This window comes from Macaca fascicularis, chromosome 5 (assembly GCF_037993035.2).
Source record: "Macaca fascicularis isolate 582-1 chromosome 5, T2T-MFA8v1.1".
Classification (NCBI taxonomy): Eukaryota; Metazoa; Chordata; class Mammalia; order Primates; family Cercopithecidae; genus Macaca; species Macaca fascicularis.
The window spans coordinates 190533271-190557263 of record NC_088379.1 but is presented as its reverse complement, the minus strand read 5'-3'; the positions used below and the strand labels follow the sequence as shown (position 1 = coordinate 190557263).

Below are 23993 nucleotides of genomic sequence, written 5' to 3'. Positions count from 1 at the left end.
ACATAAACTTGGAATTCATTCCCAGCTCTGTATTGCTAACTTGGTCTTGGGGAACAGGCTCCTGGGCTTTTCCTATTTCCCTACTTAGGGGGAAGAGATAATAGCGCTTACATCTGAGTATTATCATTAGGATTAAGTGAGATTATTGCAAAATGACCGGCATAGCGCCTGGCACATCAGAGGCAGAATGAATGGTCACCTATGCCTATTTTTGTCATCAGCATCAGGATCAGCATCATGTTAAGTAGTTTGGGTTAATTCTTTAGGGGAAAAAAAAGAGAGAGAGAGAGAGGGAGAACCATTGGAGCTTCTTTATAGAGGAAAAGTAATGATCATATTTGTGGGTGAAAAATATGTAACCGGTAGCAGTATCAAATTAAATGAAGAGCACAGGAAAAGATTATGAAAAGATGGTGTCAATGAATTAGACAGGAGAACACCCTGGGCATGAGCTAAGGTGATGGGGCCGGGAGAAACGAGCGAGGAATGTGATCAGTCAGGCCCTGCTCTGTGTCAGTCGCTCTTCTAAGTGTCTGGAACGCGTCTGAAACAGTGACTGCCAAACAGTCTTCAAAACAGGCAATTCTACTTGAGTGTGATGCTGCGCTGCTAGAGGTGCCCGGGATGCAGAGTGAGGGAAATCTGGGGGTACCCGTGGCTTGTGGAGGAGCCTCTCAGGTTTCTCTGAAGAAGTGCGTGAGGTGGGGCCTAAGAATATGTCCACATTCGCCCTGGAAGCTGCCCAGCCCCGCCGTGACCAGGGAACAGCGTGGCCACAGCACCCAGGCATGCCCAGCCCCGCCGTGACCAGGGAACGGCGTGGCCGCAGCGCCCAGGCATGCCCAGCCCCGCCGTGACCAGGGAACGGCGTGGCTGCAGCGCCCAGGCATGCCCAGCCCCGCCGTGACCAGGGAACAGCGTGGCCACAGCACCCAGGCATGGAGCGATGGATTCTGAGCCCTGGGAGCCATTGGTATGGCTGGAATGCAGGATGCCCAATATGGAGAGATAGTGAGTAAAATCGGGCAAGCAGACTAGAGCCAGATGGTGGTGCCACTGTGTCACCCTAAGCTAGATGGGAAGGCCCTGAGACATTTCAAGCAGGAAGGTGAAGTAGGATTTCCTTTATAAGGCAGCTACTCTGGTGTGAGAGCACCACTGAGGTAGGGTGGGAATGAATTCAAGAATTTCACATAGGGCCAGGTGGGGTGGCTCATGCTTGTTAATCCCAACACTTTCAGAGGTAGAGGCAGGAGGATTACTTGAGCCGAGGAGTTTGAGACCACCCTGGGCAACACAGTGATCCTGTCTCTACAGGAAAATTAAAAAAAAAAAAAAAAGGGAATTTCCCATAGGAGGACAGTACAGTAATCCAGGAAGAGGGTGAATAGCCCAGCTAGGACAGGACAGTAGGGCTGGGGGGAAGTGCTGGCGTGGAGAGATTGTGGAGACAGAACCAACAGTTCTCAGTCGGCATTTGGGAGTAAAAGCAGGCTATGGTTTGATTACCAGGTTTCTGTCTTGGGAAAATAAGATATGGAAAAAGCATTTTGGGGGAAGAAGATAGTGAAGTTGGTTTGAGACTTTCTGAGATGGAGATTCAGGTGGAACACTTACATGGATATGTGGTTTAAAAAAAAAAAAGGTCTAGACCAATAGAAATATATTGAGCAGCAAAGAGAAGCCACATATGTAATTTTTAATGTTCTATCAGCCACATTTTAAAAAGTAAAAATAAACAGATGCCACCAACTTTTATAACATTTTTAACCTAGTACAACCAAAATATTAAGATTTCAACAGTATAAAAAATAGTAACGACTTACTTGACATTCTTTTTTTTTATATATCTAGCGTGTATTTTACAGGATAACACATTTCAGTGCAAGCGAGCCAAGTGCCCAGGAGCCACACGTGGCCCGTGGCTGCCATGTAGACCTTCAGAGGCTGGGCAGGAGGTGTCTGCTGGAAAGTGACTAGGATAAAAGCCTTCTCTGAAGGTGCAGATCCAAGAGAGCTGATGCAGGGAGGGTGCCGCGGAGGTGCGCTGGTCCCAGCGGCAGGAGAGAGGAAGGAATTGCCAAAGCTGCCCCGACCTCATTCTTCTATTTTTGAGGGTGTAGGATGTGAGATTGGAGTCTCAGAAATGTTGGGAACTTTGTTTATCTCTGTTGGAATTTACACAATCAGAACCTGCTATATAAATTTGCAGGGCCCAGCGCAAGATGAAAAGGCAGTTCCAAAATTATGATGAATAAGTTATGGATGCTGACAGCGGGGTATCAAACAGAACACCTGGCCGTTCTAAGCACAGGGGCCGTGCACATGCTCAGTTTGCAAGCTCGGGAAGCCCGCCCTGTACACACCACTTGCGTTTTTAGGCATCATCTGTGAACACAGTTTACTTAGTGAGGTGATTAATGACTTTGGGCTACTGTGGGGTGTTGCTGCTGGGAGCCACTCTTCCTGGCTGGAGGTGAAAGCAGCTTCTCCTCAGGCCGGAGGTCTGGGTGCACCAGTCCTGTCAGATCCTTCCCACATTCCTCACACAGACAGGACCTCAATCATGCCCAGACCCATCACCCTGACCCTCAGTCACACACCCAGGACCTCAGTCATGCCCAGACGCCATCGCCCTGACCCTCAGTCACACACCCAGGACCTCAATCATGCCCAGACGCCATCGCCCTGACCCTCAGTCACACACCCAGGACCTCAGTCATGCCCAGAAGCATCATGTCAAGGGGGCCCACCGAGTCCCCAGCCTGCTAGAAATCTGGCAGCTCCACGTTATCATTCTACTTGTAGAAATTCCTCTTTTTCCACATCTTGTCATGGTGAGAACAGCCAACACGGACGCTTTAGATTGGGCTTCCTTAGAGGGGTCGGGGAGGGAGAACTGGACCCAGGAACCACCATCTGAATTCCCTGAGATCAGCAGGATATCTAGAGAGCTGAGGCTGGGCCATGTATCTGCAGTTCTTGTCCCAGAGCAGTGCTTTGAAGACACCTTATTTAGATTTTTATATTTGTGGCTGTGACTGCAATTCCCTGCTTTAAAAATGTAAATTTAATGATCACTTTCAGACTTTCCCTGTAGTACATTATTTATGAACATAGGACCTGCCTCCCTGAATAGCACCAAGCACCCATGGCTCAGACACTCATCAGTGTGGCTGTCCCCACCCACCGCCTGGATTTCCTCCTCTTCCTCCTCCATCTGTCTCTCCACTCTCTTTCTACTGCCCTCTCTCCCCAGCCTAATGTCATTTCTTTACCTGGTTATTTTTAAAATCCAAAAAATAATTTGAAGTGCCATTTGTTATACTTAAGAAACAATTTTATGTCACCAGTGTTTGGTCACTTAGTTTTAAAAGTCAGTAAATAACAGCGTTTTTTTCTTTTAAAAAAGAAAGTATAACAAGTGCTTTTTGATAGACTCTCCCTTTGTATGTGCCTTGTCAAAGGCAGGACTCCCCTAGTTCTGCACCAATGTCCCTCCAATTTTGCAGGACAGAAGGGGGCAGGCCGGGCAGGAGCCTGTGGAGACCAAGGCCCGGTCATGGATTTAGCCTTCGAGGAGGTGTGGCTGCTGCCATGTGACTCTGTATCTTTCAATCACAGGCTTGGTCTCCATAAAGAAGGATGCTGTGCCTAGATCATAGGACCAATCGTTCTCTTGTATGAAATAGTTTGTGCAAAGGATACCTCACAGGGCCTGGCACATAACTGGCTCTCAGTCCATAATAACTTCATCATCAGTAAAACAATCTCCAGAGATGGGAGGGACATCTTTGGCCCAGACAAGCTTTGTTTTGTCAACAATAAAAAAATACACAAAATAAAAATAAATTTCCCTAATAGATAAACAATTAAATAAAAATCTTCTTAATACACAATCCATTTGACTTTCCATGATCATGTTGTTCTTAAACTGTTGAAGTCCAACTTAAAACTCAAAGAAACTTCATTAGAGGGTAACCAACATACTCTGGTATCTTCTGGTCCTAACTGATTACATTGCACTGAGGCAAACTAATCATCTGGATAAATTACGTGGAGTATTCACGGCAAAAATGATGATAGGATAGAATATGGGAGATCACCGTCTTCTAAAGGCCTCATTCCCAAAGAACAGCCATCCTGCCATTGCCTAGGCTGACAGAGACTGCAGTGCCGCAACCCTGAAGCACTTGCTTAAGAATATGCATCATATGATCTTTTCCCAACAGAATTTGGATTACCTGCTTAATGGTGTTTTTCTTGGGCTGATCTAAAATGAGTCTTCACATCACATGGTATTGGAGCTTTGTGATCTGCAGGGTTAGTTAAGAATGTAAAATAACAGTATGTATTCTTATAAATAATAATAATGGCCACAATTCATTCAATGCACTCTGTGTCGGGCAGCGTGCCAAATTCTTTAAATACCTCTCATTGACTATTCACACGAACGCTCTGATGAGGACATTATTCTCATTTTACAGCAGAGGAAACAGGCACAGAGAAGTTAAACAGCTTGCACAGGGTCACACATGTGGGGAAAGTGGGATTCCAGTTTGAGTCGGCCAGATTCCAAGCCCTGCACTTCCAACAGTTTTCCAGACTGCCCATTTGTGGGAACGACAGATCAGCCAAAAGAAAATGTTACATTTCTCATTTTATCATTCTCTCTGTGTTTTTTGCTCAAGAGCTCTATGGAAACCGTTATTTATAAGTGAACACCAAATTTCCTTATCCTCAAGACCAGAAATAGCATGACAATAAAAAGAAGGAGGAAGAAAAAAACAATCTAGGATGTCAACAATGATTGTTTTTCTAAAGTTTTTATTTTTTTCTTTTTGCTTGTTCTCTCTCTCTCTCTCTCTCTTTCTTGATGGAGTCACTCTCTGTCACCCAGGTCAGAGTGCAGTGGTGCGATCTTGGCTCACTGCAGCCTCTGCCTCCCAGGTTCAAGCAATTCCCCTGCCTCAACCTCCTGAGGAGCTGAGACTACAGGCGCCTGCCACCCCACCCAGCTAATTTTTGTATTTTTAGTAGAGACGGGGTTTCACCATGTTGGCCAGGCTGGTTTCGAACTCTTGACCTCAGGTGATCCTCCTGTCTTGGCCTCCCAAACTGCTGGGTTTATAGGCATGAACTACCGTGCCCATCCCATATTTTCTAAATCTACTTAACGTGATGAAAATTTCAAAATAAGGAGATGTATCTAGAATTGGGCCAAAGGAAATTTAGGTAACACCAAGCATGTTTAGACATTTAACTAGGATGCTACAAGACTAAGCAAGAGAAAACAAATTTTTAAGCCTCTGAATATAAATATTTTATTGATTGCCTTCCATTATTAAAATGTGCTTCAATTTTAAATTGGGACATTATTTAGAAGCTGTCCCATTAGAAAACTGATTATCACCAAGTTGATCTTCCATGCCCGTGGGCTATTTCTCTTCAATGCCAGTGGGCCTGTTTACTGGCGGTGGTGGTTTTACCCCTGGATTAAGAATGATTAGCTCTACTTTGGAACCAAATACAGTTCACATGGAGTTCAAAAGGAATCCAGAGTCCTGTGACCCTGTACATGTGGAACAATTTCCCTTTGTTGACTGTTAGCACTCTGATCTAAAGAAGAAAATGGTTACTCTGACGGCGTGTACTTGTGGGTAAAAACAATCTTATTTTTTTTCACATTTTTAAGAGAGTATCTAGTGTGACAAATATCAAGTATGAGCACTCACTTTTATAATAAATTCCATTTTGCAGATTAGTCCTAACATGCTAGGTGAAAGAGTTCACCCAAGGCACTTAAAGTAAGAAAAATAAAAAACAAGTCAAGAGGTCATCCTCGGAACATCCACTGTTTGATATACACTGTACAGCCTCACCTCGGCTGGCTTTGTGCATCCATTATTCCATCATTCACTTTTCTCCACCATGAGCTAGGCTTTTTCTATGGGGCGGACACTGTGCTATATGAACAAAACGAAGTCATTGCCCTCCTGGACCTTCCATGCTCAACGTATACAAGGTCTATGTATACGTTGTATCTGAAGCTAACTTGTCCAGTTCACAAACATGAGTCTGTACAAACAAAACAAGATCATGTGAAGTACAGAAAAGCATCTTCTTAAACATTTAATGTATTCATAAACGTATTGCCCATATTTTGTTCTTATGTAGGTGGTAAATTTATACTTACCATTGCATGGTAATAAAATGTGGCATGTGGCAAAAATGTGCTCATTCTAATTTAAACAGATGTAGGTTTTAAGTATTGAAAATTAGCATACTTTCCCAAATTAGTACTTAGAGAAACTTTTAAAATTTTTTATGAAAAATGGCATTTTAATAAGCCTCATTACATTGCTATGCTCTTAAAAGCACATTCATATATTATTTTTCCCCCATACTCACGATTTTCTACTCAATGTTCACATTTTTCAGAGAACAGACAGTATGGAATATTCATAGCTAAGTACCAAAGTCAGCCTTCCTTTCCATTGACACATTGTGGAGCAGGAATGCAGTTTCCGTGGCACGGAGTCAATGCTGAGTGAAACATTGGATCATTTCAGAAAATGTGATCAGGGAATCTTGAATTGTTTCCTAAATTAACAAAGTCAGTTGTTTAGTGATAAACGTATTTTAGAGTATTTGTCTGTGAGATGAGAGATGCTTTCTATCAGATCAATGGACTAGTTTATGAATAATGAAGTTAACATTCTTAGAATTAAAATAATAGTTTCTTTTACATGAATAGACCATCTATTTATATGTGGCTGCACAAATAAATTGAGTGAAATATGAGTTCGTAGGTTTCTTAGCTCTTTTAATGTGAAAACAATTCCAGTTGTAGAGTCGCCCAGCTCCTCAGGTACCTTGTAACGAACCCTGAAGTTTAGAGTTCTTATTCATTGGAGGAAGCTATTAGTACACATTCAACAGATAAGTGGCAAAGATACATGTATTGTACTTGTGGAGCCAGGGTGGTTATCCTGTGAGTGAGAACTGGGAATGTTTTTGCTCTAATGTGTCTTTTTGAGTGTGGCCACTAATCAGTATGGGTTAATAGACTGATTAAATAGTATGTCATTATTTTTCTGATTTATGTCTTACCCCAATGCTAGTTCCTCTCAGGACGAAGTTAACTACTAAAGCAGTGAGTGGAGATAGTGTCATTAAGAAATAAAATTCCAAATCTCTTGCCTCCTCAAAATCTGTGAAATTGGAGACATGTTTCAACAGCCTAGAAATTAGCCAAGACCATTCATAAACCTTTTAACTACAGTAGATATAGTGTTTCTCAGTGAAACAGATAATGGCAAATGTAGCCCATGGAGGTCCTGCTCCCGCTGATTTGGAAATAGTACAAGAGTTTCTAAGTATTTATATAGATAGGAAGAAATTTAAGGTCAAACTCATTTCCAAATGCACTAAAACACTGAGAAAATGGTCGAGAAGCAAGAATAGCAGCAAAATTACCCAACAATACCTCACCTGGCACATTTTCAAAAACTCCTAATACTTCAAAGGAGTTTAATGAAATACTGCATTAAAAATCAAGATCACTGAAATGTTATAATGCCTCTCTTGAATGATTCTGTTGTAAAAAATTGGTATATTCTGAGGATACCAATTATCCTTTTAAAAATAAAAATGGAGGAGACTATAGAATGAAATTATGATTTTATTTGCTAAAATTATATTATATTAAAAATTATAAGAAATTATATTTAATTTATTGATTGTATATATTATATATTTGATTACTATATTATATAATACATAATTATATAATTTAATTATACTTATAAATATGATTTATTTGATAAATTATAGTTTGCTAAATAATAAAATTGTTATGACTTTATTTTGAATAACTATTACATAGAATTCCTGAGTACCTTTGTAGCTAATTCGAATCTGGATAAGGTGAGTGGGGATGAATGAATATTAGGAGTTCTCTACAGGACTGCTTAAGAGTAGAAGGAAAGCAATCTCATTTCTTATGGAAAATGGAAATATCATATTAATCTCAAAGAAACACAAAAATAAGCTTTAACAATGGATCTTAAGCAGACGTTTGAGTGTTTTTAAAAAAAGAGCAATGCAATGTTGAGGACATCACAAAAAAGAGTATAAACATCCCAAACAAAGATGACCTGACCTGGTCTTGATTCATAAGTCCAATGCCCCAGAGAATAACTGGAGCCCAGAGCTCAGGTGTGTTCTGTGGCCCAGGAATCATGTATTCTCCAGCTCATGTTCTTAAGTTTGTAGGTCGTGGCGTTTGTTAGTACTTGAAATTTCCAGCACCCTTGTGGTTACCCAAAATAGAAGGTGGTACAGAAGTCCAATTTGGAGTCTCAAAGGTGTGTTCAAATGTGTACAACTGTTTTTAAAATAGGCCAAGTGGATAGATCTTAATCTGTAACATGAAAACAGAGTTCAAGTTACAGAATGGCGGAGGCTCTGCAATTTAGAACCAGGTTTGGCCACAGTGATGGGCACCGTTGGTGAAGAACTTTCCAGTTCCTTCTTCTCTTACCCAACATTATATATGCAAATATAAGGGTGGCTTGAACTGAGTCTTTCTCTGTCTTTGCAGGTAAGATTCATTACAGGGTATAATTATAAAATTTACCAAATAAGCGTACCCTAATATAATGCTATAAAATGAATTCGGCTGCAAGTTTCTCTTTTTCAGAAGTTTTACAAGCAAGCCTTGTATGAATAATTTCTCTCTGAGAATTATCTCATTTCTGAAGTCATTTTTCTCATTATCTTAAATGGTGCTATTCTCCTTTGATAGTTGATTGATTCTGAGATCACACTGCTCTACTTCAGTGTCGGCTATGACTCAACTGAAATGTGCCTAATTTTAAACTTTGAAGCACCAAATTTTATTTGTTTTTCTTTTTAGATACAGCCTATTAATTTCTTTCCCCCGCTGAATCCATTCTTACTAAAATTATTGCAAACCTCATTTTCTGTGTCGGTATCTCTTTTCTTCCTCTATGAAAACTTCTTTGTGTTGCTCCATTGACGCTATCACCTGATACTTAAATGAGTCTAGGATTGCGAAGAGCATTAACAGCTAATTTAGTTCATCAGGGATTTGAATAGCAAGTCTCCAACAAAGCTGCTCCCAGGCAGAACAAAGCAGCAGTTGGTGCTGGAGCAGCCCTAGTGCTCAGGGAACGGACCGGTAGGACCCGTGGAAACCCCTCTTCCGTCTCAGATCTAGAACACGCTGCCTGCACCATTTGATGTCATTTGCCCATTCACTGCAATAATGTTTCTTAGACCCTGGCCCTAGTCATGGCTTTAGCTGTAAAATCATCTTCAGCTCCCCAGTTTTCAAAATGTGAAGGGATGATTACCTAGGTTGTGTAATGTTCTTTCCAGCTATGATTCAAGGTTAAATGAAAAGTAAGAACTATAATATTCGTCCTGAAAGTCTCCAGACGAGGCCCTGTTTAAGAAATGCTGTAGAGAAATGTGCGGTAGGAACAATACGGGAAGCCTGCCCGCCCACAATCTGCATTGCTGGATTTAGCCATAAAACCCGAGAGGACCCAAAGTAGAGGCACTTAGGATAGGGTGGAGACGGAATGGGAGGAGGGAGCCTCAGAGAGAAATGAGACGACCTGAATTTAATATAAAAACTTTTGTAAATTAAAAAAGGAATCAGACAGAGCTCACAGAAATCATAGGTCTAAAGTCATTACAATCTTCCTACAAGGTAAAAAAAAAAAAAAAAAAATAGAGAGGCTATATAGAAACAGCCCCATTTAAGGATGCTATTTATAATCCCCTCAGGTCGTATAATGGTTTCTCTGTCCCTTACAGCTTATCTTTCCCTTCTAAATATGTGTGTGAAGAAGATGTTGTCCTTTACGTCCTTTTTATTTAATCTGTTCCCCAGTGCATCAGTTCAGTTTGTCCATGCCGGTCTCTCTTAACTATTTTCACTTAAACAAGTCAGACCTTCTATTCATTATTGCTGTTGTTTGAGCTTTCCATTCAGCATATCCCTGGCTTGCTTTGTTTGGTGTATATTCACTCAGTACATTCCAGCAACCAGCCACTGTGCTAGGAACTGGTTGTATTTTGTTTTTAAAGGAATCCTATCCTCAAGGAGCCTACGGTGTAGTAGGAAAAAGAGGTAAATAGCAACAATAGCCTACTGACCCCGTCCTCTGCAACCACTCGATGGAGTAGCCAGTATTCATGCAAAGTCTCATTTAATCCTCTCAAAAACCTCCCAGAGAGATAGGTGGGGTTGTCTGCTATTTTTTTTTTTTTTTTTTTTTTTGAGACAGAGCCTCAAAAAAAAAAAAAAAAGGATGAACATCCAGACTGGAGTGCAGTGGCATGATCTCGACTCACTGCAACCTTCGCCTCCTGGGTTCAAGCAATTCTCCTGCCTCAGCCTCCCAAGTAGCTGGGATTACAGGCATACGCCAGCACACATGGCTAATTTTTGTATTTTTAGTAGAGATAGGGTTTCACCATGTTGGCCAGGCTGGTCTTGAACTCCTGACCTCAAGCAATCTGCTCGCCTCGGCCTCCCAAAATGCTGGGATTACAGGCCTGAGCCACGATGCCCAGCCTGTCTGCTATTTATAGATAAGGAAATCCAGGCTCAGGGAGATTAAGTAACTCTCCCAAAGTGACATGGCTTGCCATGGGACAAGCCACGCCTTGAGATCAGCTGTGCCTGGTTCCAAAGCCTCAGTTCTTTCCTTGCAATGTAATCACTGCTGTGATAGAGGGATACTTCTTCAATTACCATTCATTATAACCATAGTCAATCAATGTTAAGTTAGTGTGTATTTGTTTGTAACAATGTGGATAGGATTATAACTGTGCTCCTCCTCCCACCTACTAAAGGAATGATAGACTCTCCCAGGGCCTTACAAAGTCCGTTCTTCTCTATTTCTTCCAGGTCATTTCTTTTCATGCCACTATCTTTCCTCTTTAGCCTTCTCCACTTACTAAATGAAGCAATGATAATGCTGTTGCTCTAAGAGACTGTTATGTCAAACAGGACAAAGTGATTAGCTCAGATGTGGGGATTTTCTTAATCCAGGTGTTTGACAATCCCACGTATTCTTGTTTCAAATTAAAATAGACCAAAAACCCCAAAACATAAAACTGTGAATGTGATCTATCTGAAATAAATGATAAGGAAATTAAATTCAATATCTAGGTGTGCCCAATCCATTTCATTTTCCCCAACAGCAAAGTAAAAGTACCTATATTTTTGAAGATCAATTTGCAAATAATTTTTTTCTATGTAATGTAAACAAATTGTATCTAATGATTCCAATGCGCCAGGTGTGGTTTTCCAGCACTATATTCTTCAACCCCCTTCTTAATGCTTAAGGTGATGAACGCTATTCCCATTGCTCAGATAAGGAAAACGAGGCTCAACGATTACGCCCAAACCAGGGAGCTCATTAGGGGAAGAACCAGAAATTTAACTCAGAGCTCTTTTTTCTCTAAGCCCATGCTCTTAAGATGAGGATGAAAACAGCAGCAACCAACACATAGGGAGTGCCTACTGTGTGTTGGTGTTGTTTAAGAGCTTTGCATATATTAACTCATTTAAGCCTCACAACAATTATGAGTCAAGGACTACTACAGGGCTTATTTGCTGAGTAAGAGAACTGAAGCCGAAGAAGATGGTAGAAGCCACAGAAGCTGGCAACAATAGAGTCGGGTTTGATGGTGGTAGGTAACTACTGACCACGCTCTCAATCATTACACTTTAACACAGTTCTTGGCAAATGTGACTAGAAAGACAAAATATTTATGTGAGACTGTCTGTTATAAAACAGAATTGTTATGATTTATATTCATTTCTTCCATTCATGATCATCAGAAACCATGACACAGGAATGCTTAGAACAATTTCCATGTTGCATGTGTATTTTTAACTTTGTTTAATTTGAAAATTCACTGGCCTCGTAATCAAACCTGTCTTCCCCTCCATTACGACTGACAGCATTCACCATGTTAAGAAACCATCGTAAGATTCTTAAAGGTTTTTAACACTCAAAGCCAATACATTATGGCCTTGAATAATCTTTTCAAAATTGCTTTTTCTGTCCCAAGGACACATTTCATCATTCAATTTAGATTTTAAAAACTCCCTAAACTCCATCGAAGTGACCCTGTTCGAAGCTCTCTGAACAATGATCTGGCAGTGTCTACTGAGAACAGAATAAACAATGCATTCCTGTTTTGTATTTCCTGTCAATTATTGCTGTGTTCTTATTTCTCTTGACATCGCCAATCAGTAAATGGTAGTTTTAGAAAAAAGAGTCAACTACTTTACTATATTTACAGTCAAAAATATTCCAATGATGCAGCTCCCAGGGCGTTAGGCGTGTCGGCTCATTTTTCATGGCAGTTTTTGCTCCATTGGGAAATAATGGGCCAGAGACTTAATGCCACAACTGTTGTAAGCATTGGTTGTTGATGTCCAGAAGTTCTTTCAAAACTTCTGGAACTATTTTTTTACTAATGTCTTAATAGCAGGCCTAATAGTTTATTGCTGTCATTCAGCCAGTCTAATGTAATGAAGGTTGTTTTTAGATGATTGTTTTCGTTCTGTTTCTAGCTTTCATGGAACAGATTACCTCAACACAGTCATTTAACCAGGTTGGGTTTGCCTCAAATAACAAGAAATCCCACAGGCAGGTAGCCCAGGGTAGGTTCCGCTCTGTCATCTCTCCGTTAGCATGCACCCCCCTAGAATGACATCTACATTTCAGTCTACAAAAAGAGGAGCAGAACAAGGTTAGAAAGAAAAGGACAGCCAGGTGTGGTGGTTAACGCCTGTAATCCCAGCACTTTGGGAGCCGAAGCGGGTGGATCACGAGATCAGGAGATCGAGACCATCCTGGCTAACATGGTGAAACCCCGTCTCTACTAAAAATACAAAAAATTAGCCGGGCGTGGTGGCAGGCGCCTGTAGTCCCAGCTACTCAGGAGGCTGAGGCAGGGGAATGGCGGGAACCCGGGAGGCGCAGCTTGCAGGGAGCCGAGATCGCGCCACTCACTCCAGCCTGGGCAACAGAGCGAGACTCCATCTCAAAAAAGAAAGAACAGGACAAGGAAGCCCTCTTCTCTGGAGGTTTAGTGTCATTATTGTGCATGTGAAATTTTCAACAGGATGCCTTGCCTTTAGCTTATTGGTCAGAACAAACTGCAAGGAATCCGGGAAGGTCAGTTATTAACTGGGTGTCTTGTCAGGATTCTGCAGTGAGGAAGACTGAGACTGCAAAATGGATCCTCAGGAGGCAGAAGGAAGTGGCTACCACACCTCTTACATACTTGACTTATTTTACAGAGTAATGAATATGGAAGTAGTGACTTAATTGTAAAATAAAACATATCAGACAGAATCTCAAACTGAAAATGATCCTCAAAGGAATTCTTGCCACAAAAAGGAGGGCCCTTGCTAGAAGGTAAAAATGTGAGCATTTACTCTGATTCAGAGGGCAGATTCCCGCCTCTCTGCCGGAATCCAAAGTGTCCATCACTGCGGGCAGGATATTCCTTCTCATGCCCGCCACTGAAGACCAGTCTACTTCTGCTTAGCCCTGAGGGTCTGAACAAAGACTTTGCATTGTTTTTTTTAAACTACAACATGGTTACTGATTTCTTAATGTGTCTCTCCCATACCTTTTAGTTTAGTAGATTGACTTTGCTGGTTAAAGCATTCCCTTCCAGACTTTTCTATGTCATAATATACATAAAATCAAGAATATTTGCAGGCACAGAGGTAAACAAATGAGGTTGCTAATAGCCAGAGGTGGCCAGTCCAGGAGCTTTAGCTGCCCAAGGCCTCACTTGACCACCTGAGAACTGAGGAGATCAATAGTGTAGAACACTGTAGTTGTTGCCACGCACAGAAGTAGAGAGGGTCTGGTTAGAAGACAGACAACATGGAAAATAGTTCTATGTCCAGTCAGGCGCGGTGGCTCACGCATGTAATCCCAGCACTTTGGGAGGCCGAGGCAGGAGGATCATGAGGTCAGGAGATCGAGACCATCGTGGCTAACACAGTGAAACCCCGTCTCTACTAAAAATACAAAAAATTAGCCGAGCGAGGTGGCAGGTACCTGTGGTCCCAGCTGCTGGGGAGGCTGAGGCAGGAGAATGGTGTGAACCCAGGAGGCAGAGCTTGCAGTGAGCCGAGATCACGCCACTGCACTCCAGCCTGGATGACAGAGTGAGACTCCATCTCAAAAAAAAAAAAAAAAAAAAAAAACAAGAAAGAAAATATTTGTGTGTCCAGTCTCTGAGGGTTTGTATTTCCAGCCTCATTCATTTAGGAAGAAGTTTTTCTCATGCACTTGGTATAAGAAATCTATAGTTCCTTCTAACTCTTGAATGCTGGTCAACTATCCTTCCTTGTTCTTAATTCATCCTTTACCTTTGTGAGTTTCAAGGACAGTTTTCTAGCATGGTGTGTATTATGTACTATCCCTGCTAAATTAACTCTGTGGTCATAGTAATTATGGAATTGTGCCATGGCTTGTTGATTAATTCATTCAGTTTTTTAATGTCTCAGAAAAGATACATTTCATGCTGTATCTTGGTGATTTCAGAGTGTTTTACACATGTATAAAGAATACATTTTAAAACATTGTTGGGCCATAGCAAGCTTTCCTCTGCCCAAGTGGTAGAATAAAAGTTTCCATAGCTCCTTTCAGATCAATGCAGCAGAGACCAAGCCCTCTCCTACCCCAGGCTTTGACCCCTGCTGTGTAGTCTGTGACATACGAAACTCTCCTTTTCTCCCCTGTTGATATTACTTGGCTATTTGCTGGAAAATAAGATTGCAAATCTCCAGTCTTCTCAATCAGTGACTATTCATTCATTGTCTGTTTAAAACTTATGCATAATATGGCCACGAGAAAGAGTTTCATACCACTGGAATAACTATGGCCTGACCAGGTGGCGTGGTTGGTGTGTCACTTTATACCTGCCTGTCTGCTCATAAAACTACATTATAAATAACCACATAGGGTTTCAGGTGGTGTAACTGCCAAGCAATAGGTAGACAAATACATAATTCTCTCACTAACCCTAATCAGAAGAAATGTTTATCAGGGACCTCACTCTACCCTAGTAGAGTATCACATGGTTGTGAAAAAGGTCTAGGAATATGATATATGAATGCAAGTAACTTGCTTTATTGAAATCTATTTTAGAATAGATGCAAATTAAGATAACAGAACACATTATATCCTGAAGGGAAGAGCAAGCGGCATCTGCCTCTTAAGATGGCTTCTAAACCACATATGTAGCTACAAAGCAATATTTCAGAGAATCGTCTGGGTTGGAAACAGCTGCTTAATTAGAGTACATAATTTTTGCTTTTTACATGATCAGATACTTTTTATTTCACAAGTTCTGATAAATATAGGACCAAAAAATGTACTCTTGTGTTGCTTCATGCCTTAGGCAGAACTTATTTAATCATTTACTTATTCAGCAACTACGCATTGGCCCCCATTGACATTGGGCCAGGCACAAATGCAATCCCTGTGTGAGGAACGTAAGTAATGTGAGGGGCAAGTGGGAGCTGATAGGCCAGTGGAGGAGAGGGTCTCCAGTCAATTACTCCAGCAAATTCAAGCAACTGAGCCCGAATTTAGAGGGAATGAGGAAGGTGATTCTTTATGAGTTAAAAAAAAAAAGGGAGGGGGAGTGGCGGGGCTACGCTGGTGGAGCAGGGAAGTCCTTCCTGAGGAAGAGACACTTGAAAGCTGGAGGTTGCATGGCATTTGCCACTGGGCAGGGAAGGCATTCCCATCAGAGTGAGCCATGCAAGCCAGGGACCTGCATGAGGCACGGTCCAGGAATGGAAGGGAGGCTGGAGAGGCCAGAGGCAATGGCTCTGGGAGGAAGGTGGTGGAGATTGGTGGGAAATGCTGCAGGACACCAGATTGTGCAGGGCCTTCAGTGGGCTGCATGGAAAAGGCTTAGCTTCATGATTTTCAGAGCAGATTTAGCGACCGTTGCATATGGTCAATTTCAAATGGAATAGAAATAACAAGAAAAGCTAAGTCATGGTTACGTAAACAGCAGAGGTGCTTTTTAAATACACAAAGAATTCAGGCAGCCAGTTTAAAACAAAGTTTCAGGCTGGGCGCAGTGGCTTACGCCTGTAATTCCAGCACTTTGTGAGGCCGAGGCAGGAGGATCACCTGAGGTTAGGAGTTCGAGACCAGCCTGACCAACATGGTGAAACGCGTCTCTACTAAAAATACAAAAAATAGCCGGGTATGGTGGCACATGCCTGTAGTCCCAGTTACTTGGGAGGCTGAGGCAGGAGAATCGCTTGAACCCGGGAGGCGGAGGTTGTAGTGAGCTGAGATCACCCCATTGCACTCCAGCCTGGGTGATAGAGCAAAACTCCATCTCAAAAATAAACGAATAAATAAAAATAAATAAAACAAAGTTTCAACTAGAAAATTGAGCTTAACAAAGGTTTTAAGAAGTTATTTCTATATAATCTCTTTCAATGATACTGGTCCTTTAACCTTTGGTTAAGATTTTCTCCTCACTTGATAAACCCCAGTCCCAGATGGTAAAATGGCACATGTGATGACAAATCGCCTCCTAAAACATATTTGCTTAACATCAATAACCAGGCAGTAGAAGTCACTGGACACATGATCTGACTCCTTTCAAACAGTTGTTACCGCCCACAGGTGTAAATCATGGCGACTGCCGAATGTAATCCAGATAAGCCCAAGCAAAAGCATAGGTTTAAGAGTCAGTAAGGCGGGTACAGTCCCATTCCTCTGCCTACCTTTCAGGACACAAGTGTAGGGAGCTTGCATGACTGGTCTAAAGTCACTCAACGTATGGGCTTCAGTTTCCCAGCCCAATGCATGCATGCATTGTTCAGCAAGTGGCATACCATGGGTGAGGTTCCTGTAGATGACCTGACAGATGCTTGCTACGTGCATGAAGCTACCAGGTATCCTTATTTTTATTGCATATGCTTCACTTTGTTGAGTGTGGTTGAAGCAGACAAGCATAAAAGATGTTACTCCAGGCCAGGTGCGGTGGCTCGCACCTGTAATCCCAGCAGTTTGGGAGGCCGAGGCACATGGATCACCTGAGGTCGGGAGTTTGTGACCAGCCTGACCAACATGGAGAAATCCCATCTCTTCTGAAAATACAAAATTAGCCAGTTGTGGTGGTACATGCATGTAATCCCAGCTACTCGGGAGGCTGAGGCAGGAGAATCGCTTGAACCCGGGAGGTGGAGGTTGCAGTGAGCTGAGATTGTGCCATTGCACTCCAGCCTGGGCAACAAGAGCGAAACTCCATCTCAAAGAAAAAAAAAAGATGTTACTTCACTTAGTCTAGCCTTCATTTTGCTTACAACGTGCTTGACTTCAGTGTCCATTTCTTCTTTGAGTCAGCATTAGCTGATTTCTGTAGGAGAATCTGACTGCTCTTTTAGTATGTCTTTGAAACTCACGCCAGTGTTTGAGATGGTCTTGCTGCCTCTCCCTAAGCACTGAAATATTTGACTAAGAGAATGACACATTGTTCTCCTGGGATATTAGACAATGCTACTAGAATGACAGGGGCAGGAAGGCCTCTAAACATCTATAGCACAACTCACTTTTCAAAGGACTGCAGGGGTAAAGAATGTTCTCTAGAAAACAATACTCATGGGAAAACTACATTTACTTCCTTCCTCCTGGGATCCTCTCAAATCATAGGAAGCGATGAGGAATCAATTGAGAATTCTGTGGTCTCTTGGGAAAAAAATTTAAAACAACACTCAGAGAAACCTTCTAAATACATGTGTTCAAAAAATCAAAAAGTCGTTGGAAATCACCACCGTATCTTTAAAAAATTACTAAATTTAGCCACATATGGAAATCTGCACAGTTTTTCAAATATATTTTGATTAACCAACATTCATATAAAATTTACAAAGCAGCAGACTTTTCCATGGCCGTTTCAAATAACAATTTTCACCCTCCAACAACCGAATACAGAAAGGTCTCATTACAGAGGAGGAAACAGGTATGGGGAGGCTAAGAAAGTGACCTACGGCTACAGCCACGCCTAAGTGTCAGGATGAGGATTCGAACCCGGGCACCCTGACTGCAGACTCTCCACTCGGAAATATTATGCACTTTTGAAAGTTTTCTGAAAGGACCAACCAAGAAAGTGAGAAGCAAAGCCGCAGATGGTTTCTGCATACAGAATTGGAAGTTCTAAATGTTACCAGTGTGAGCCCAGATTCTCTCTTATAGTGAGGATTTTATTTTTACCAAGCTCTGTGAAACACACAAAGCTCAGGTGCCGCCTGAAAATGTGAGAAGTCATTTGGCAAACGAATGAGGTTATTCAGACACACTCTTCAGGTTGGCGTGCTCATTTATTTAAGGCCGGAACAGAGGTGTAGTGAGTAACAGAAGGCCTCTCTACTCCAAAATATGGGTCTCTCTCACCAGTTCTAACAATTGTAGAGTTATTTGGGTTAACAAGATCCTCTTTTGGGATGGAAATACCCTCTAATATGGTTTGATCTGTGTCTACTATGCCTTAATGATGTACAAACCCTCTCGGTTTTCGTTAGGGAGGGAGAGAAAAAATATATTCAATGAATCTGGCTTTCAACACTTTCATCCTTTTGTTTCCCTCCTTATCTCTGTCCAAAAGATTATTCCTGTTCCAGCCTCTGAAACCAAACCTGTGGATATGTTGCGTTTAAGAAACTCAGTTTGCAGGGCTCCTGGGCCCACTTTGATGTATACCGGGGTTCTTTTAGCAAGGTCCTTATCTCTTTCCTCAGAGCCTGCATCTCTGCCCAGATAACTTACCCTAGGGTTCTAGCTTCTCAAGACCGAGGCTGTGCTCTGCTTTACCCAGCCTTCCTTGAAAGGCCACACCTGGAGTAGCTGGGACTTCTGTCACACCTGCAGAGGCATGGAGGCCCCCTGCATGGCTCCCCTCCACTGGCCACAGCACCCACTCATTGCCCTGGCTGTGCGGGTTTGACTCTCTTCACCCTAGCACAGGACCTGTCTTTCCAGCACCTGGCAGTCCCCCAGCATCTGCCTCCTCACTAGCACGAGTGTCTGGTTTCTAGATCCTGGCCTTTCCACAGCCAGTCTGATGGGACTCCCAGTGCTGGCTTTAACCTGGAATCAGCTGTTCACGTATGCAGATGCTTGAGTCACATCCAGAGTCATTAAATCTGACTCTCTGGGGGCGGGGCCGGGCTACTGGTGTTTGTAAAAGTTTACCTTATATTCACCCAGGGATGACAGACACTACTTTACATCAATTTCTCTCAAGTTTCAACATGTTTCCACATAGCCCGGGGATGTCGTGAAAATGCGCATGCTGGCTCAGTAGGTCTGGGTGGGGCCTGAGGTTTTGTGTTTCTAACAAGATCCTAAGTGATGACGTTAATGTTGGTCCATGGACTGCTTTTTTAAGAAGCAAGGCCCAAGACCAGCGGTTCTCAAAGTGAGGTCAAGAATCACCTGGGAACTCGTTAGGGATGCAAAATTTCAACCCCCTGCCAGACCGACTGAATCAGACACTTGGGGGTGGAACCAGCAATCTGTTTTTACGAAGCTTCTGGGTCAGTGATGCTCACTACCTTTCCAGAACCATTGGCCTACATGGCACTGCCCCGTAGAAACAGAATGCAAGTCACATAGGTAATTTTAAATGAGCTAGCAGTCAGATTTGAAAAAGTAAAAAAGAAACGAGTGAAATTAATTTCAGCAAAATATCCTATTTAACACACTGTGTCCAAAATACTGTCCTTTCAACACGTAATATACAAATTAATGTCATAATTTACATTCTTTTTTCAACATGCAATCAATATAAAAATGCTATGATGGTTTACATGTTTTAGGAAGAGAAAACATTTAATTTAATCTATTTTTATTTGTACGAGTTTGTGGGGTACAAGGAGAATTCTGTTACATGGATGTGCCGCATAGTGGTAAAGTCATAGATTTAATGAATGTATCCATCACCTGAATAATGAACGTCATACCCATTGAATAATTTCTCATAATTCACCTTTTCTTTGTATAAAGAGCTCAAAATCTGCATGCATTTTATACTTACATGACATCTCAGTTGAGACTAGCCACGTTTTAGGAGCTCAGTAGCCACATGTAGCCACCATATTGGATAGCAAAGCTTTACACTCACCGCGGAGATGATGGTACTGACTTCCATCGGATGCTTGCTGTGTGTCAGACATTACCCAGTTAAGCATTTTATGTGCATTATCCTGTGAGCCCTATGACAGCTCATTATTATCCCCATTTTATACGAGGGCGGGTTATGTTCATCTTTGTTTCCTTAACGCCACAGCTTCTCGAGGAAGGCCAATATTTAAATGCATTTTCCTTTGTGGTATAAACTATTATAAGGAGGAAAAAGAAAAAAGCAATTAAAAATAATGTGTCTATCTGAGGCTAGGCTTCCAATTATTACCAGTAGAATTACCATTCCACATTGAGGCCAAATATCCCATGTTAGATTGGCAGGTATTTAAGACATAGTAAAATGTGACCATTTAAAAATAAATGAACAGAAAAACGCATTATTCTAGGGTGATTTTTTTAAAGCCTGGTATACATTTTTAAAACAAAGTTGATCTTATTATAAAATTCAAATTAGAGATTTCAAAGTTAATTTAGAATTTTAAAATTTGAAATATAATTTTAATATAAAGTCTATTGAGCCAAAGGATTTCACTGTTTTTAAATAGTACTTGAAATAGTAGTCATGTAACCCTTTTTTGTTTTTACATGGCATAATCCTCAGTATTTTCCATAATCTATTTCAGTGTCTTTAATTGCAAAGAAAGAATTGAATTTGATACGAGCATCTAGCAACCAACCCTCACATTAATTATAAAATATATCAGAGCTTTTTTTTTTTTTTGAGATGGAGTCTCCAGCCCAGGCTGGAGTGCAGTGGTGCGATCTCGGCTCACTGCAACCTCCACCTCCCAGCTTCAAGCGATTCTCCTGCCTCAGCCTCCCGAGTAGCTGGAACTACAGGCACGTGCCACAACGCCCAGCTAATTTTTTGCATTTCTATTAGAGACGGGGTTTCACCGTGTTAGCCAGGATGATCTCGATCTCCTGACCTCGTGATCCACCCGCCTCGGCCTCCCAAAGTGCTGGGATTACAGGCGTGAGCCACCGGCGGTTTTTTATAGTGGATTCAGGTCGAAGACTCTCTTTTCATCCCCCGATGGAAAGCCTCTCTCAGTAGTACTTTCTGACTACCGCAGCATTCTTTTTGTTATGGGGAGTAGGGGGTTGAAAAAACACAGGGATTTCGTCTATGTGGAATGAAAGCGTTCATAAAAATACTTAACTGCTTCCTTGGTAGAAAGCAACTAATTTTCCTCCCCGGTGGTGTTGCAAAGGCACAATGACTCAATGCAGGCCTGAAGTGGATCTGATGACGCATAGTATCTTCCTTCATCCATAGTAGAAAGAGATCTCAGTCTTCAGCTGCCATGATGTGAATAGTCTCATCATGTGAAAAAGTCTGGAAAATACTTAAACATTCTGTTTTTATTTATTCTCGCTGCATCTGTGTGTTCTAAACCCCTGAAGACGAGGACACTTCATTCTGCCCGCCACTGTATTCCCAGAGTGCTTGGCTTATAGTAAGCTCTGAAGTGCTCACCAAATAAACATTTGCTGAATGAATGAACGAATGAATACAACTTCTTAATTTTTAATTCTAGAAACAAAATGAAGGCTCAAAGTTTGTCAGTCATTGTCAGTGACCCAACCAGAATGATTTCTTCATTGGCCTGTGGAGGCGGAGGCAGGGGTCACTGTTTGTCTGCCTCATGTCACTGAATGGTCCCCAGTCTCTGCCAATAGATAAGAGGTGTCAACGCTTAACCCAGTAGCTTTCAAAAATAGCATAGTTGATGAAACTGGAAATTTAGGTGCCGGCTCTTTTAAGAAATGATTTGTCCTCATTCTTAAGAAGAATAGACTGGCAACAGATACTGCTGACCAGAGAGCACTCAAATATTTCTTAAGACCCCTTAGGAAAGAGCAGAAGAAAAGCCTTCCTTCCCAATAAAGCATAAACAGGACATCTCATTTTCAATGAATCAGGTAATTCATATTGAAAACTTGAGGAGCACTGTGTTTCTTTAAGATTCCAGTCAACTTTGGGTTTGTTTTGTTTTCAATGGTGCTGGCAGTTTTCCTTAAAATTTAAATGAATATTTGCACAATGAACCAAGTTGTTGTGGGTTTCCTGGTTGGTGTTTTTTCCCCCCCTGGAGTGGGGGGTGGCGATCTGGGCAAGGCATTTTCATCCCTTTGCAGACAACCCCGGCTGCTGTTAATGCTGAAAATAGCTCAAATGCTCTCAGAACAGTAGCACCACCCAGCAGCTGGGATTCTTTCCCTCTCTTATTTGCCTCTCTCTTGCCTTTTTTTCCTTCAGACACTTGGATTGGACTTAATCTTAAACCTCTGGAGTTCAAGACCTTTTAAAAAGGGCTAAATAAACAATCTCTACATGTAAAAGGCCACTGACTCCTACTTCCTCTGCATAGAACAACTGTTGAACTCAGCTGGCTGTAGGTAAGACTTTTTATTCCGGAATTATTTAATTGTTTTCTGATATGTTCGTGACTAATGTCTTTAAAATAACTTACTTACAGTGGAAATAATCAGGGGAGTTGTGAACAGTTCCCAGGTGCACATTGTGTTCCAGAATACAGCAGGAGCATCTGGGCGTGTTTGTGGCTGCACATTTTAAGCTTTGCTTAAAGCTCTCGTTATAGTGACCTGCAGTACAGACTTGACTCTGACTGAACCACGGATCAGAGGTCTAATTAAGCCTGATTGCCAGAGCAATGAGAGGATCTTTCAGACATCATACTTTTGTTGTTTAGACTGCTTTATTTTTAACTTTCCAGGGGCATTAAAAAAAAAGAGAGAGAGGAAAAAATGCCATCCACCTGAGTAAAGAGAATATATATAAGTAATTATTCTTTAAGGGCAATGAGTGAGCTGTATTTTATAATGTTCTTCTTTTATCACTGTTTCGTTCATTGCTCGTGTGGAATCAGAGTGGTTGATTTGAGGGTTTCGAGGGTTTTGTTTTTGTTATTGTTGTTTTGTATGTTCCTAGCACACTTTAGGGGACGGTTTTGAGGATTCCTTACTAAGCTGAATATTTTTTGCTAAGTACACTTGCTGGCAGGTTTCTCTAACGTGACAATGTGATACTTTGGGTCAGTTTCGGTGGCTCCCTCTCCCCCTTGTTATGCTTGCACTTGACATTTTGCAAAGTACTTTGATCTGTGGACTTTAACTTCAAACACAGCATTTACTTTGATTGTGGCTATTTACTCTGTTCAGTAAAATGTCTCCTTTTTTTTCCTTTTGGTTTAATGCTTTGATAGCATTTCCTTTCAATAATTTATTGGAGCTTTAGTTTTCCTCACCGATCTGTCTTCGGTTTTACTTCTAGAGGGACCCCCCTTTGAAAGAAAGGTATTCTCTGGTAAAGTTCCCCCAACACAGACTTCATGACAGTTCATGGCCCCTGTCTGGCAGATGTGTAAGAGCCAGCAGCAAATGACAGTGCACAGAACCCCAGGCTGGCTACCCTGCTGCCTCAGAATCTCCGTGTGCCTTGGGGCCCAACGGGTGCTTTTTTAAAACATGGATGCTGAAATCTTTCTACCCTGCTGCCTCAGAATCTCCGTGTGCCTTCGGGCCCAATGGGTGCTTTTTTAAAACATGGATGCTGAAATCTTCAGAGGTCAGAGATACTTTTTTTTCAGAAAAGTTTATTGGTATCGCAGACCACATGTCAAAGGAAAGCATGCATTCTAACCACATAATGATCTTCTGAGTAACAAAAACAGAGGAAGAAATAACAAACAAAGAAAAAGAAAACCAAAATCA

The 23993-nt window shown here is 41.7% G+C and overlaps 1 protein-coding gene across 47 annotated transcripts in view; it reads left to right on the top strand.

The window, feature by feature from the left end:
* SORBS2 (sorbin and SH3 domain containing 2) overlaps window positions 1-23993 on the top strand; it is a 227215-nt gene that overhangs the window by 14148 nt on the left and 189074 nt on the right. For all 47 annotated transcript variants that reach the window (XM_065545771.1, XM_065545763.1, XM_074040894.1 and 44 more), the window contains exon 2: window positions 22519-22658. The gene's annotated coding sequence lies outside the window, so the exon portion shown is untranslated. The remainder of the gene's footprint in view (window positions 1-22518; window positions 22659-23993) is intronic.